Raw genomic sequence first — 17,484 nt, forward strand, 5'->3', positions numbered from 1 at the left:
CCAAATTGAAAACGATATAAAATAGGCTATGCTTTTTAAAATAAGTAATTTGAGTTATGTCCCCTGTTCCTGCAATATATTTTTTTATTTATTGGTTTAGCGTTGTTCTTTATACAAGAAGAAGCACCGTAAAAAAATAAATAACACCGTAAAAAATAAATAAATAAAATAAAACAAATAGAAACAAACACACCGTTTTCATTTTCAAACGACCCCCCCCCCAAAAAAAAGAAACTAAAACAGGTTCTTTTTTTCTTTTAAGAGTGGATTTACCTTTAAAATGGTCCAACAAGGATTGTTACGATCGAATATTCCCTCATCATTTCAATGCAAAGTAGCAAAATAAACGACAAACATCGGGTTCTGTTTGCCTTTTATCCCCCAAACCTTTCTCCACACTTTTCGTGTGTTCTCAAACTACTACAACTGCACAACAACAACAACAATGGCCACAAATTGGGGGAGCAGTCGTTGACGGATACATTTTTGTTTAGCATTAATAAATTTATCTTGGACATAGGAATAAAACCTTTTTGCGAGTACTAAAGTGTAGTATCTGTTCCGATTACTTCTACACTTCATCTTTTCTGGTTTGGTCAGTGAGGAAGAAATCTTTCTACACTGAGGCAATTCTTATTTTTCTTTCCATCGAGAGTGACCCTTTTAGAAGAGTTAGACCTTCCCCCATGCTATAAAAATTTAAAAAAAAAAAAAAAAAAAAAAAAAAACGACCTAGCTGGCTAGAAACAAAGTGTAGAACCTGTTACTATACTCCGTCTTTTTCTGGCTTCGATCAGTAAGGGAGAAATATTTCTAGACTGAGGCAATCTTTATTTATTTTTGTTCCCATCTACAGTGAGACTGATCGTTTTGGGAGGTGTATCAGAATTTTTGCCACCCCTAACACGAAACTGCGAATAAAATATTAAAAAAAACTCAATTTCTCTTTTAAAAGTGGGTTGTTTATTTTCTTTATGGATTATACTTCCAAAATAAACTATTAAAGTTGTTTTAAAAGAAATAGAAATATTATTTTTTTTATTTAAAAAAAAAAAAAACAATAATGAAATCAATTGAATTTTACGAGTTCAGTATTTTTCAATTTTTAAACTTTAAAAATCTATCAAAATTTTTCTATTTTTACGATATTTTCAGGGTCAATGTGAAATTTTATGCTCTTTCCAATAAACCGAATATAATATTTTAGACAAACGTGTTTTTTAAATTCACGCCCCCCCATTTTGAAATGTCTATTAAAAAGTAAATAATTAATTTACTCACCAAAGTTTTATATATCACAAATTGAAGATAAAAGATCAGTAAATGATATATTCAAATTTAAAACAAAAAAAGTAGTGTTTTTTAGAAATTTACCTGTAAAGTCCGAAGTTTAAAACCTTTCTTTAAAAAAAAAAAAAAAAAAAAGAGACTTTTGTTTTTGTTTTTTTTTTAATGAGACCTTGGTCCTTGCCCCTTTAATTGAAAAAAATTAGAGCTTGAATTACATTTTTCGAGTAGTTATAAGCTTGGAAAGACAGGGGGTCGAATTATTCAATATATTTCATGCATTCGTAAGGTTAGTTTCTGACACACCTATCGTTTTGGGGCGTTAGACCTTCTATACGTTAAAAAAAATATACTTATGCAGAACACGAACTGTGCTGGAATAATAACGCTATTATTTAGAAACCCATTCTTAACATGTGGAGGGGTGGGACTTTCTAAACTGTTCTGTACTTTCATCTAACAATTTAATAAACAAAATATAATATAAAAATATAATTCTGCCAAATCACAAAAAAAAAAAAAAAAAAAAAAAACAGTTATCTAGTTGACTAGGAGCAAAGTGTAGTACCTGTTCGTATTCTTCAATCAGTGAATGAGAAATCTTTCTAGACTGAGGTAAGTTTAATTTTTGTTCCCATCCAGAGTGACCCTTTTGCAGGAGCTGGATCCCCACCACGTAAACAAAAAGAAATAAAAATAAAATAGAAACTATACTTATGCAGATTATGCACCCCCGCTAATTTTTAAATAGGATTTTCAAATTAAATTCAATTTTTAAATAGAATTTTCAAATTAAATTCAATTTTTACAGTATCTTATTCAAATTGGCATTTATGGCCGCAATTAGAAATAAAGAAAATACAGAAAAGTCTGTATAATATACGGAGTTATTACAGAATGAAGATATCATACTCCAAAAATCACGTAATTTGATCAAGTAGCGAGTCGTAGTGTTTTAATCAGCCATAATTAAATCCAATGAATATAAAAAAAAAAAGGAGGGACAACTCAAATCGAAGTGTCACAGTCCAAAATCAACTTATGTTCAATGCAATTTAGTAGTAAAAATCGCTAAAATATCTTAAATTTTTATTTTCTTAGCTTATAAAATTCTTCGAGTTTGTATTACTGTACACAGATTCAAAAAAGTTGTCAAAAAACAAATATATAACAAATAAATGTTATCAAAGGAAAGATAAGTTACTTTTCTACCTAACTGGATATGTTTTTAGTGTTTATATTTAATGTAACATGTTTATTTAGCTCGAAAAACATACAGTGTTTACCGATGTATTGGAAAATTTAAAATGGCGTTCGAATCTCTCTTTGACATGGTAAGTTTGGGAAAAACAGTTAAAAATAAAAAATATGCAAAATACTGTTAAAATACCCACCAAATATATGTCAGCCTATGTCACGGTAACATATATTGTTTTATGTTTTAGAACTTTTTATATACTCTCTAGATTTACGAAGGGACGTTATCTCTAGATTGTAATATCTACAATTTGCGAACGCACATTGTGTCTAGATTTATTTTGATTGACTTTTATAAAATTCAGGCCATTCAACCCCTTCGCGTGTTTGTTCATGTTTTTTTTATATAAAAGCGAACCTAATCGAAAGCAAGCTTCCCGGCTTTTCATGCCAGGACATCCAGAAAGCAATTAGCTTTGACCAATGTGGGGAGAAACCCCTCATATCAGACAATTGCTATTCATTTGGACACTCCCTTTTTGTGGGGAGCTGGTTCCCACCCCCCCAACATCGTGGGGAAACAAATAAATGAAACAGCAGAAAGATGAACATTCATTTCTTCACCGGCATATTCACTTAGCAAGTCAACTTCTTGATTACCATTGCTAAATTTGAACGCTTTTCACTTCCTATGGCCTCGTAGCGTAGTGGTAAGATGTTATGCTTTCATTCGCTTTCTTTTCTGCCTTCGGATCACCGCGTCACAGGTTCGAGCCTGCCTGACTACTACTACCCCCTCATATAGAGAGAAAATTTTATCCCCTGTGATGTGAAATAGCGGTCCAATAACTGAAGACATGGAGAAGCTTCCTTAGCTCTGTCAAACCCCTAATAACATTTCAAGAAACGACAGCTGCTCAGAAGCACACTGGCTCTAGTTTGTTTTTTGTTTTTTTCTATTCAAATTTCCACCCCAAGCAAGGCACAGTGCCATTTTGAAGTAGGGGGCTACTATCGGGCACATAACTTGCAGGGGTATTATGAAGGGAGATGAGTAGCAAGATGTCCATTCATATTACATTTGAACTTCTGCATGTCAGTACAGTTGGGAAAGCAAAATCCCGGAAGGGAATTCCAAGGTCTAGCAGTTCTATTGGAGTAAAAAGTTTTCTTACATCTAGGGAGCTCTACTATGAAGGGGTAGGATTTAGCTGCTTCTCGGGTTTGTTGGAGGTATTCACGTCGTGGGGGTATGAGTGCTTGTAGTTCGTCAGAGCAGTCACCATTAAAGTACTTGTAGAACAGAGAGAGGGATGCAACATTTCATTGATGGGACAGAGGTTGAAGCCTAGATGACAGTTCAGGACCTATCAGGTTGGCGACTCTCTTTTGAACGCTCTCCAGGAGTGAGAGACAAGCAGCAGATGCACCAGCCCAAATGTGACAGCAATACTCCATATATGGGCGAATGGTGGCCTTATAAAGGTACAGGATATTTTCAGGCGTAAGTAGTTTTCTAGCATGGTAGAGAGAGCCCACCTTCTTCGCAGCAGCCTTGGTAATGCTCTCAATGCATCTATTCCAGTTCATGGTCCTTGTAAACATTAGACCGAGGAGTTTAACTAAACCATCTAGGAACAGGAATCGGATGATCAAAAGTTGTTATGACATGATGGGGCTACAAAACTGACCCAACCATCTCTGAATGTGGAGACGAAGACCATATGATGCAGCACTGTCTGGTCTGCTCTCCAGTGCACAAACGGTGCAGCTTGAAAAATCTTGCAGAATACAACAATACAAAGAACTGTGTAAAAAAAAAAAAAAAAAAAAAAAAAAAAATCGGGAAACTGTTACATGACCACATGCTTAAATGGCAGAGAAATATAAAAAAAACTGTCACACGCATGCAAGCACTTACGTTACTACATGACCAAATTGTTACAAGAGTTTACGTCTATGTGTGATACTATAGAACCTCCACAAAGTGTAAGGAAGTGATCGAAAAAGAGTAAAAACAATAACAAAAAGAGGAAATAGTTGTTTAACAGTACAAAGGTATAGGAAGTAAGATTTAATAAAAAGAGAACGGAGAAGTGATGTTAGATAATAGCTGTGGAGATGCATTATCTCTTTATCTGTTTAGATATCCATCTATCTATGACAATAGAAAAATGTGAAAAGTTAAGCTTAAACATAAAAAGTAAAGGACTAGTTGTCAAAACTGGAAAAGAAAAACACAAGAAAAAAATATAATAAATTTATCACTTAAAATATTGCAGCATTAAGAATTTTTTTTTTTAAATTCAATTTAACATTATAGAATCAATTCTTAATTAATACCGCAACATTTTAAATTATAAATTTATTATATTTTTTACTAGAATATCTTGTCCTTTTCTTTTGCAGTTTTAACAATTAGTCCTTTACTTTTCCATGTTTAAGCTTAACCATATTACTTTTCATGCTCGCATTTTTCTATTGTAATCCATGATTTTTCCAGGTTTCCAGTAAATTCACTTGTTCGTTGTTTAATTTCAGTCTTATTTTTTGGCCTCCATAAACATCATACACATATGTAATAACAATGCACGGCACTCGTCTGCTTTCAATAAAATCCCCCCCATTATCTCCCTTTCATTCTTTCTGTTTCACTTGTTACTTCCCTTTCCGCGAGAACAGTGATTTGGTAGCAATAGTAGCCGCTGAAGCGACGTGGTTGCTATGGAAACCAGTCATAAAAAAACGTCGCTCACCTCCTTACGTTTTTTATTAATGATTTTGAACACCAGCAAATTCATCATAACTTTTGTTTACTGTTCCATAAACATAACATACACATATTATCATATTTTTTACTAGAATATCTTGTCCTTTTCTTTTCCATATTTAAGCTAAACCATATTACTTTTCATGCTCACATTTTTCTATTGTAATCCATAAGTTTTCCAGGATTCCAGTAAATTCACTTGTTCTTTGTTTAATTTCAGTCTTATTTTTTTGCCCCCATAAACACATATGTAATAACAATGTACGGCTCTCATCTGCTTTCAATAAAAATCCCACAAATTATCTGCCTTTCATTCTGTTTCACTTGTTATTTCTCTTTTCATGCCAGCAGTGAATTGGTAGTAACAGTAGTCGCTGAAGCGACGTGGTTGCTATGGATACCAGTCATAAAAAACTCACTTTTTTACATTTTTTTTTTTTTTTTTTTTTTTTTTTTTTACAATTTTGAACATCAGTAAATTCATCATAACTTTTGTTTTACTGAACGAAAATTGAAAAAAACTTTTTTCAAAATATAGCTGAGAAGGTGATCTGTAATAATTGTTTAAAATTATGTCGAAAAATGAGTGAGCGGTGAAGCTTTAAAGCAGTTCTAAATGACTAAAACTGCCACTTAACCATATATTCAAACATGGTAGCGTTTGAATGATATATAGATTCCAATAAAGATTCTTCAGCTTTGAGCATTTTAAGCATAAAATAAGATAAAATAAAACAAAAATATAAGCCTCTTTATAAGAAGGGGAGGGAAGGGAGGGGTACATAAAACCTTTTCATTGCTTTACAGTAAAGATTAACATTGTTTACAAGTAAAAATTATGTCAATCCCTTGCAAAAAAAGAAAACAAAAATATGATTGTTTATATGAAGTTAAGCCGGTGAGTTTCTGAATTTCTGAGATGAGAATTGATAATCTGTATTAGTTGAAAATATTTCTCAGATGAGAATTGATAATCTGTATTGGTTGGAAATATTTCTCAGATGAGAATTGATAATCTGTATTAGTTGAAAATATTTCTCAGATGAGAATTGATAATCTGTATTGGTTGAAAATATTTCTCAGATGAGAATTGATAATCTGTATTGGTTGGAAATATTTCTCAGATGTGAATTAATAATCTGTATTAGTTTGAAATATTTCTCAGATGAGAATTGATAATCTGTATTAGTTGGAAATATTTCTCAGATGAGAATTGATAATCTGTATTAGTTGGAAATATTTCTCAGATGTGAATTGATAATCTGTATTAGTTGGAAATATTTCTCAGATGAGAATTGATAATCTGTATTAGTTGGAAATATTTCTCAGATGTGAATTAATAATCTGTATTAGTTGGAAATATTTCTCAGATGAGAATTGATAATCTGTATTAGTTGGAAATATTTCTCAGATGTGAATTGATAATCTGTATTAGTTTGAAATATTTCTCAGATGTGAATTGATAATCTGTATTAGTTTGAAATATTTCTCAGATGAGAGTTTATAATCTGTATTAGTTTGAAATATTTCTCAGATGAGAATTGATAATCTGTATTAGTTTGAAATATTTCTCAGATGAGAATTGGTAATCTGTATTAGTTGGAAATATTTCTCAGATGAGAATTTATAATCTGTATTAGTTTGAAATATTTCTCAGATGAGAATTGATAATCTGTATTAGTTGGAAATATTTCTCAGATGAGAATTTATAATCTGTATTAGTTTGAAATATTTCTCAGATGAGAATTGATAATCTGTATTAGTTGGAAATATTTCTCAGATGTGAATTAATAATCTGTATTAGTTTGAAATATTTCTCAGATGAGAATTGATAATCTGTATTAGTTTGAAATATTTCTCAGATGAGAATTGGTAATCTGTATTAGTTTGAAATATTTCTTAGATGAAAATTGATAATCTGTATTAGTTTGAAATATTTCTCAGATGTGAATTAATAATCTGTATTAGTTTGAAATATTTCTCAGATGAGAATTGGTAATCTGTATTAGTTTGAAATATTTCTCAGATTAGAATTGATAATCTGTATTAGTTTGAAATATTTCTCAGATGAGAATTGATAATCTGTATTAGTTTGAAATATTTCTCAGATGAGAGTTTATAATCTGTATTAGTTTGAAATATTTCTCAGATGAGAATTTATAATCTGTATTAGTTTGAAATATTTCTCAGATGAGAATTGATAATCTGTATTAGTTTGAAATATTTCTCAGATGAGAATTGGTAATCTGTATTAGTTTGAAATATTTCTCAGATGAGAGTTTATAATCTGTATTAGTTTGAAATATTTCTCAGATGAGAATTGATAATCTGTATTAGTTTGAAATATTTCTCAGATGAGAGTTTATAATCTGTATTAGTTTGAAATATTTCTCAGATGAGAATTGATAATCTGTATTAGTTTGAAATATTTCTCAGATGAGAGTTTATAATCTGTATTAGTTTGAAATATTTCTCAGATGAGAATTTATAATCTGTATTAGTTTGAAATATTTCTCAGATGAGAATTGATAATCTGTATTAGTTTGAAATATTTCTCAGATGAGAATTGGTAATCTGTATTAGTTTGAAATATTTCTCAGATGAGAGTTTATAATCTGTATTAGTTTGAAATATTTCTCAGATGAGAATTGATAATCTGTATTAGTTTGAAATATTTCTCAGATGAGAGTTTATAATCTGTATTAGTTTGAAATATTTCTCAGATGAGAATTGGTAATCTGTATTAGTTTGAAATATTTCTCAGATGAGAATTGATAATCTGTATTAGTTTGAAATATTTCTCAGATGAGAATTGGTAATCTGTATTAGTTTGAAATATTTCTCAGATGAGAGTTTATAATCTGTATTAGTTTGAAATATTTCTCAGATGAGAATTGGTAATCTGTATTAGTTTGAAATATTTCTCAGATGAGAATTGGTAATCTGTATTAGTTTGAAATATTTCTCAGATGAGAATTGATAATCTGTATTAGTTTGAAATATTTCTCAGATGAGAATTGGTAATCTGTATTAGTTTGAAATATTTCTCAGATTAGAATTGATAATCTGTATTAGTTTGAAATATTTCTCAGATGAGAATTGGTAATCTGTATTAGTTTGAAATATTTCTCAGATGAGAATTGGTAATCTGTATTAGTTTGAAATATTTCTCAGATGAGAATTGATAATCTGTATTAGTTTGAAATATTTCTCAGATGAGAATTGGTAATCTGTATTAGTTTGAAATATTTCTCAGATGAGAATTGGTAATCTGTATTAGTTTGAAATATTTCTCAGATGAGAATTGATAATCTGTATTAGTTTGAAATATTTCTCAGATGAGAATTGATAATCTGTATTAGTTTGAAATATTTCTCAGATGAGAATTGGTAATCTGTATTAGTTTGAAATATTTCTCAGATTAGAATTGATAATCTGTATTAGTTTGAAATATTTCTCAGATGAGAATTGGTAATCTGTATTAGTTTGAAATATTTCTCAGATGAGAATTTATAATCTGTATTAGTTTGAAATATTTCTCAGATGAGAATTGGTAATCTGTATTAGTTTGAAATATTTCTCAGATGAGAATTGATAATCTGTATTAGTTTGAAATATTTCTCAGATGAGAATTTATTATCTGTATTAGTTTGAAATATTTGTTCTCCACTTAGATGCTGTGTTCACGTTTCACTCAGTGTAATCTACAACTTTCCTCAGATTCTATGGTGAACGAAAATAAGTGCTAAGTAATTATCAGTTTTTTCTGTCTTCAAGAGGTTGAAAGCTAAAACAACCAGAGACAAAAATGCATCACTTCGCATCCAAGATTGGTATGAAGATCAATGTTAAAAAAAAAAAAATCAAAAGTCCTCTCTGCCAGGAGTTCTATTTTCTTTTTTCCTTTTTTTTTTTTTTTTTTTTTACACAGTGGTCACCACTTATCAAGGCCCGGAACCCACCCAGGGATAAGGGTTATTGCAAGTACATTACGTTAGTGTGGAGATTTGATGAATTGTTCACTTAAGGTGGCGGTTCATTAGGAATTTGTTAACGTTGGACTTGAACACATCCAAGTTGTAGTCAGGTGGGAAGCAGGTAGACGGAACAGAATTCCACAGGCGTGCAGTTCTAAGAAAGAAGCTTTGTTCATGGAATCCACGTTTTGATTTAGGCACAGATATAGAGCGGGGGAAATTTTTCACAGTGGATTCGGCTAAACGGGTGTTTTCTGTGAAAGATTGGCGAGGAGGGACCAGAGATTGGAGTTCAGATGAGCACCTGCCATTGAAATAACAATAAAACAAGGATAGGCTCCCAACGTCTCTTCTGTGGGAGAGAGGTTGCAGGGTAGAGAAAAGGGCATCCCCCACTAAGCCACAAAGTCTATTTTGTACTCTGTCAAGGCAGGATAGGCTGTTTTTAGCAGCTCCTGCCCAGATATGGCAGCAGTATTACATCCTTGGACGTACTTGGCTTTTATATAGATAGAGAATTGCATCAGTAGTGAGATATCTTCTGGAGCGGTAGAAGAATCCCACCATCTTTCCAGCGACCTTGGCAACAGACTTGATGTACGTATTCCATTTCAGATCAGGAGTAAAGGGCAAACCCAGAAGCTTGTCAAAACACGGGGCCTCTCCCAGACAAGAGCCATCCATCCCAATTGATGCCAGATGGGGATCAGAGCGTTGATGATGTAAGGATAGGAGTTTGGTTTTAGACGCATTAAAGGCAACCAGCCACGTCTTCCCCCACTGAACTACGCGCTCGAGATCAGAGGAGAGAGAATCAGAGAGAACTTTGTCATTTATAGCCTTTGATGTGTTGCCATAGATGGTCGTGTCATCAGCATAGATGTCAACGAATGATTTAAGTATGTGTTTAGGGAGGTCATTGATGTAGATCAGGAAGAGAGTTGGGCCCAGGATTGACCCCTGAGGGACTCCAGCATTAATACTGCAGGCCTCTGATTTTTGTCCATCGACCACTACTCTTATGAGCTTATCGGAGAGAAATGATTTAATGATTAAGAAAACATTTCCAGTTATACCGTAGCTGGAAATCTTGTGAAGTAGACCCTTATGGCATACCTTGTCGAAGGCTTTTGATATGTTAAGAGCAATTGCCCTAGAAAGGAAGCCTTTGTCAAGAGATTCACTAATCCTGTGAGATATAACCGTCAGCACATCTGTAGTAGATCTTGTAGAGCGGAAACCATATTGTGTGTCACTAAGAAGGTTGTTTCCGCTGAGGTGGTTGACTATTTCTCTATTTAATATGGACTCCAGCAACTTACTCATAACACACAGGAGACTTATTAGTCTGTACTGAGAGGGAGATGACTTATCACCTGAATTCTTGAATACAGGGCAAACTGATGAGGTCTTCCAGGGAGTCCGAAAGCACTTCTCCTTAAGGCAGCGCTTAAACAGTTTCGTAAGTATGGGAGCAAGTTCTGGTTGAAGCTTTTTTAACACTATAATTGGGATGCCGTCAGGGCCAGTTGCTTTACTGGAATCAAGGTTCTTGATTAGCTTGGCGACCTCATGCACGGATATTTGTATGTTACCTAGCGTGTTCTGTGTTATAGGAGGAAATATGGGAAGTTGATGGCCTTAGTCGCATAGGCATTTCTGAGACCAGCAAGATTCTTCTCAATAAGGAAACCCTAGAAGAGGTCGATTTCTTCAGATACCTGGGCTCAATGTTTGGCGTCACAGAAAATGTGAAAATACATAATGGTAACTGCATATAAATACTTGTGTTGGGACGATTAATCGTAATCGGAAAAAAATTAAAAAAAACGACAAATTTGAGGGTATTGGAATCAAAAAAATTGGTGCCTATTTTCCGATGCCAAAACGATTTTTTTGTCTTTTTTTATTTGATTTTGTTAAAACCAAAATCATTCATTGTTGTTAATAATGATAAAATAATAAATATTTATTCATTTTAAATTACCAGTAAAGCGAAAACATAGCGATCATTCTTCAAACGTGTAATTTTACGTTTAGGAAAATATCTGCATATTTAATATGTGTTTTTTACAGAAATCGGGGGAAATAACTCTATAGTTAAATATTTAGAGATTTATAAAGAATCAGAATCGGAATCGGTAATTGTACCGGAATCGGAAAAAATATTGGAATCATCCAATCGCTAATAAATACATAGTGGTGACTGCGTGAAGGGAACAAGAACATTGATGTCTGAATCAACAATGCCCGATATACTTTCAGGTGCCTAAAAACCCAGTCTGTGGTCTCATCTCGAGATCAGGATAGGCACTAACGTCTAGAGTTATCAAGTTCATGTTTGGATGATCCTTCTTTACTGCTGCGAGACCTGGAGAATGAGATTAACAAGTTGTTGATTTACATTACATTTAAACTTCTGCATATCAATACAGTCAGAGAAGCAGGTAACAGGAAGGGAATTCCAAAGTCTAGCTGTTCGAGGGAAGAAACTATTAGAGCAGGAATTTAACAGTGAAGGGGTGTGATTTTGTTGCTAAGTAAGTTTGTCGGGAATATGTACATCGAGGGGGGACAAGTGGCACAAGTTCATCAGAGCACATTCCATTAAAATATTTGTAAAATAGGCACAGTGATGCAACATTGTGATGATGGGACAGGGGGTGGAGCTTAGTTGATAAAGTGGGACCGATTAGATCCAAGGAGTTTGAAGGAAGAATTCTCAGGTAGGGTGTTATTGGTCGTGGATATCTGTGGTTGGAGAGGAGGCTTCTAATTGTTAAAGGAAAGCAGCTAAGTCTTAGTATCATTAAGTGTTATCATCCATTTACAGCCCCATTCCACTATGGTCTGGAGGTCATTTTCTAATGCTTTTGCCATTATCTTAGATTTATGTACACCCGTTCTTCCCTCGTGCATGTTATAGATCATAGTTATCATCAGCAAATATACCCATCTCGGACACAATATTATTAGGGAGAGCGTTAATGAATATCAGGAATTGTTTTTAATCTATACTGCCTCGTCTGAATTCTGTGGGTCTGCTGGCATCATTTTGCCTCTAATATGAACAATAATCTGGATGCATGCAAGATTGTCCCCTTAATGAAGAACTTTTAAAGTGGAGACTTAATTTGGTCATGCTGCATTCTACACCTCAGGAGAGTTTATCCACAAAGCAGTATGTATGTATGTATGTATGTCAGGTCATGTCATATGCTACTGATAACATGTAACCCAGTACTACCCGCTTCACGGTTGGGTCATCAGCGACTAAACTGGCACCCCCACCAGACTTGTTTGGTGAGGAGGGTGGCTAGTCCCCCTGAAGGATTAAAAACAAGACCTTCCAAAGGGCGAATGAACCCTGTTTCGGGGTCAACGGCCAACTAGCACCGTGTGTGTTTGTGTGTATGTGTGTGTTGGGGTGGAGAGGGCTCCTGTAAGCCGTGGTGAAGGTAACCTTTCTAGGAGAAGCAAATCTCTGATTTAAAAAACCATAAAGCGGGAGACCAGTACCCGCATTAAGCTGGTCTGCAGTTTAACTTGTTGCTGGCTATCTTGCTCTTGCTTGTTGCTGGATCTCAACATTTTGAACCGAGAGAGAGACTTTGCTGTCGTACAAAGCTAAGACTCTGTAACATCATCTGTGTATAGATACTCCCTCGGGAATTTGTCTATAAAAGTGGTCCTGTAGCGATGGAAAAGTTGTGATGCATGGAGGCTTGAAACGCTGGAAGCATTTAATAATTGATCTCAATGACTGTCTTCAGTGTCATGCCTGCTTGAGCGTGTGAATTCACCAGTAGGACTAAAAGGAAAAGTCATTTTTGGGCTCATTGAAGTGTCTGAGGGAGTGGCACTCGTCTGACAAGACGTTGCAATCATCATCATCATGTATGTATGTATGCAACAGCACTCACCCTAAGTGGGTTGAACCAGCTTCCTCTGAAGGAGTACATATCAAGGGAATATAAAAGTCACAAGCAGTCCCCAGTCTCTTCTAAGCAAAGCTATTGCAACCGATAGCTCCAGAACCACTCCAAAGCTGATGTTAAACTTACAGCTGGTCCACAGGTCTACGGGATTGGTTGCCCATAACTAATTGCAGACCATCGTGCACGATCTGTGTTGATCCAAGACATTGTGTGTTCTGTAGGAGGAGTTGGCTCAAGCCATTCTGGGTGAATGTCATCAAAGTCAAAACAAAAAAAAAAAAAAAATTAAGTGAGTAAAAAACATAACTAAATCATCCACTGACACGCTTTGTGGTCAGTAGTTCTTCAATTTGACCGTCCTTTTATCGAGATTCAAAACCAAGATCAGTTACCGTTTTACGGAATTTGTTGTTTTTATATAAGAAGTTTGCGTTCATATCACATCGTTTGGTCACCAGTTTTAGAGGTTTCTTCAGGTCTTTTGCAATTGGAGAAGTATTTTTAGGATGAGTCAGTCTCCAAAAAGTATTTTCAGTGAAAAAAAAAGTTTATAGGGTTCATAATTAAATGTGAGAAAACAAATAATGAGTTTAGAAGGCATTAATTCACAAAAGAGATAGCAGGGGGTACCCAGCGTTGCCCGGGTGTTTGGAGGTGTAAAAGAAAAAAAAAAGTTTTAAAGGTAGGATTGAACCCCAAAGCCTTGACGCAAAGGTGGAAATGAAAGGGAAAAAAAGCCAGACACCTAACCGTCTCGACCACAGGGGAAAGGAACTGAGAAGGGCGTTAAGTGAATGTTTATGAAGCAAAATAAACAGGTGCGAGGAAGTGTCATGGTGTCTGGCCTAGTTTTGCACTGCAAGCCAGATCATTCGCTTTTCGAAGTGGCGAGCTGGTAAAAGTCGGGCAAATTAAATACACACATGGCCCCTGTTCGTAACTCTTAGATATTATCATTTAGGCGTGATATAAAAAATTTACAGAAGGAGTGAGCCGACAGATCGCTTCTCGGAAAAAAGCCTTTCGCGGACATACACAAAAAGCGAACATACATACATATTTTCGCTTTTCTATATATATATAAAGCTCACCTGTCTGTTTAAATGTATGTATGTATGTATGTATGTATGCATGCATGTCTGCCTAACATTTTCAACGGATTTTCATGGGATTGGTATCATTTTGAAGCTCAACCCTTCGAACGACAAATATCAAAAAATTGACTAAAATCATTAATTTTCACCCTCAACTGAGCACTTTTCTACAGGGAAGGGTCGGTTTTTTTTTTCGCCAATATTTTCAAAAATCATCCTCTCTTTTCGATTGACTAGCCTTAATTTAAACCTTTGTCACTTCTGGTTTGGCGATGGACGCAACAGCAAAAATGTCACTTTTTTTTCTTTTTCTTTTTCTCCTTCGCGGTACGGGTTCGAGCCTGCCTGCCTATTACCATTTTTTTTTTTTTTTTGCTCAACACACACCTTCAAACACCCGGGCAATGCCGGGCACCCAGGCTAGTTTTATATATGTTTAAAATGGAAGTTTACGACAGTGAGAAAAACAGAATGTTCTTCAACATTTTTAGAGTTCTTGTAAAAACAGTGGAATTCTTTAGCCAAGATATCAAAGAAGCCAGAGTCGATAGTTTTAAGAGCCGTGTATTACAGGGGTCAGGAAATTGTAACCAAAATTTCTCTCAATTATATAAATTATTTTTCATTAAAAATCTAATATATAAACAGCTATATGTCGGTCTGTCTGCTGGTCGGTCAATTTGTCTGTCACCATATTTTTAAACTCTACTCTATCTCCTCCGAAACTAAAAGTCATAGAGTAGCGCTAGGGGCTTCAAATGACTGGATTTTTTTATGGGCCTTTCTTTTATGGGTCTTTAACCGGTTAAAATAGCTTTTAAAGGGCCAAAAATGGGCCAAATTGAAAAAAATTGTTGAACATTTTGTACATTCATTTCAGTTTATTTTTAATCTGATTATATGATAACATCACCAGCTTTGAATGCTACAGTTTCGGTTTCGATTCTAGCTGATGGCACCTAAATACTTTTTTTTTTTACTTTTGAAATCACGATTATAATATATATGAAATCTGGACAAAATTAAAATTTAATATTTAAGCGTATTTTATGGCCAGGCCAAGCACCCCTCCCCTCCAGCTAGTTATTAATAAGAATCAATGTTCATTTGTTTTCATATTAGAAACATAGTTCAGTGAGAAAGTTTGGAATATTTCAATGAATAGGCTTTTGAATGGGTAGATGAAAATGGAGGAATTTGAGTAGTTTGTGTGTGTGTGTATTTGTGTGTGTGTTGTGCCTTGTAAGTATGAATATTGCCTGTGACAATGCATGATAACATAGGTCGAGAATAGTGTGCGTATTTTGCTAATGTTTGTGTGCAATTGCTGTTTGAGTGGAGAGATTCAACAGGCTCAAAGCCAAATAGAACGACGCCAGTCTGTGGATCTGGGTCAGCTGGGCTCTACTAATTTATTGAAGAAAATCTGACCCTTTTAAAGGGTTAAAGTGGCTCCCAGAAAAGGCCATTTCAAGTACATTCTGAAAATCCTCCGATTGATGCAAAATATAATTATTTTCATTAATGATAGTGTATGTGCAGACGATGTGCGCACAAACGAGTTTACGCATTTTGATTTTGGACACCGGTGCCCTTATCGATTAGGCTAAGAAATGTTGCAGAATTACTGGATATTTTTAGTAATCATAAATGCATACACATTAATTTTGTTTGTTATTGTTTTACCGATATAAACAAAATTTGCTAATCTACGATGAAGCATTTACCTAAATGCTATGAGGAATAACAGTATCGTGCACATCATACAGGGTATCCAAAAAGTCATTGAAGGGTTGAAAGTCTGTCATTTTACCATTATTTCTTTCTCTTTTTCAGATATTTTACAGATAATATTTTGCAAATTAATTACAGATAAGTATAGCATCGAACAACGTACACAAGTTGTGAAATTGTTTTGCCAAAATCAGGGGTCAATCGTTTTGACTCAAAGAGCTTAGAAATGGTATTTTCATGTAAGAGATAGCCCAAGTCACAACACAATTCGAAACATTGTGCGCCGTCTATGTTAACAAACCCCAAACCCTGGAAGAATCGAAGGAAACCATCAGGAACGAAATAAAGGAGTTAAATCACAATCCAGAGATTCTGCAATTTGTCATGAATAATGTTTTGGAAAGAGCACAAATATGCGAAGCTGAAAATGGTCAACATTTAAAAGACATTATTTTTCATAAATATACATTGTTTGAATTTTGCATTTGTTTTTTTTAAATAAAATTTCCCAATGTCTTAGTAAGATTGTGTTAAAATTACAGAAAGATATTAAAAATAAAGAATTTATTTAAGTTCAAACCCTTTCAATGACTTTTTGTACAAGCATAGAACTTTCTCATCAAATTTGTACACCCGTACTGCAGGAGAGTAAAAAATGCGTTTTCAACAGTCCTGTAAATCTTGCTTCCTATACTTTGTCCGTTAATCCTCATCTTTTACAAAAGATACTAGCTTGGGTGCCCGGCGTTGCCCAGATGTTTGTAGGTGTGTGTTGGGCAAAAAAAACAGTTGTAGTAGGCAGGCAGGCTCAAATCTGTGACATGAAGGCGGAAAAGGGAAAAGAAAGTGGAGGTGTGTGTAAAGCTGTTGGTTGAACAAAAACAAAAAAAAAAAGGAAAATTGCGAGCGCAAAAAAAAAAAAAAAAAAAAAAAAAAGTAGGCAGACGGGCTCGAACCCGTACCATGAAGGAGGATAAAGAAAGTGAAAAAAAAAAATGTGACACATTAGCTGCTGCGCCCATCGCCAAACTGGAAGTGACGTAGGTTTAAATTAAGGCTAGACAATCGAAAAGAGGCGATGACTTTTGAAAATATCAGCAAAAAAAGCAACCCCCCTCCTTGTAGAAAAGTGTCTTGTTGAGGGTGAAGGAATTAATGCGTTTGCCCAATTTTTTGATATTTGTCGTCCAAAAGGTCGAGCTTCAAAATGATATGATTCTCGTGAAAATCCGTTACCTCTGTCACAAGTTTTTGCGAGATGTACAAACATACATACATTTAAACAGACAGGTGAAATTTATATTATAGATGTTTCTGACAAAAGGGGAAAAAATGCTGTTCCTTCAGGCAGTTGTTGATTAGTGTTTTCGGTACTTCTGCAGTTATCAACTTACGGTTTCTACAAAGTTTCTCGGATGTGCTCAGCCGCTGACAGGAATAACCGGAAGCGGTCAATCGCAAAACGTTAAACAGCTACGAGAAAATGA

At 34.5% G+C, this 17,484-nt stretch overlaps 1 protein-coding gene across 3 annotated transcripts in view; it reads right to left on the bottom strand.

The window, feature by feature from the left end:
• The window catches only part of LOC145268710 (protein zer-1 homolog), a 159,134-nt gene that overhangs the window by 111,049 nt on the left and 30,601 nt on the right, over positions 1 to 17,484 (bottom strand). The window contains exon 1 of one of the 3 annotated variants that reach the window (XM_080124249.1): positions 274 to 441. The exons of the other annotated variants lie outside the window; for them this stretch is intronic. The gene's annotated coding sequence lies outside the window, so the exon portion shown is untranslated. Of the gene's footprint in view, positions 1 to 273; positions 442 to 17,484 lie in introns of those variants that run through there. 3 annotated transcript variants of the gene reach the window in all.

Source organism: Euprymna scolopes, chromosome 44 (genome assembly GCF_053919585.1).
Source record: "Euprymna scolopes isolate OS-2025 chromosome 44, ASM5391958v1, whole genome shotgun sequence".
Lineage (NCBI taxonomy): Eukaryota > Metazoa > Mollusca > Cephalopoda > Sepiida > Sepiolidae > Euprymna > Euprymna scolopes.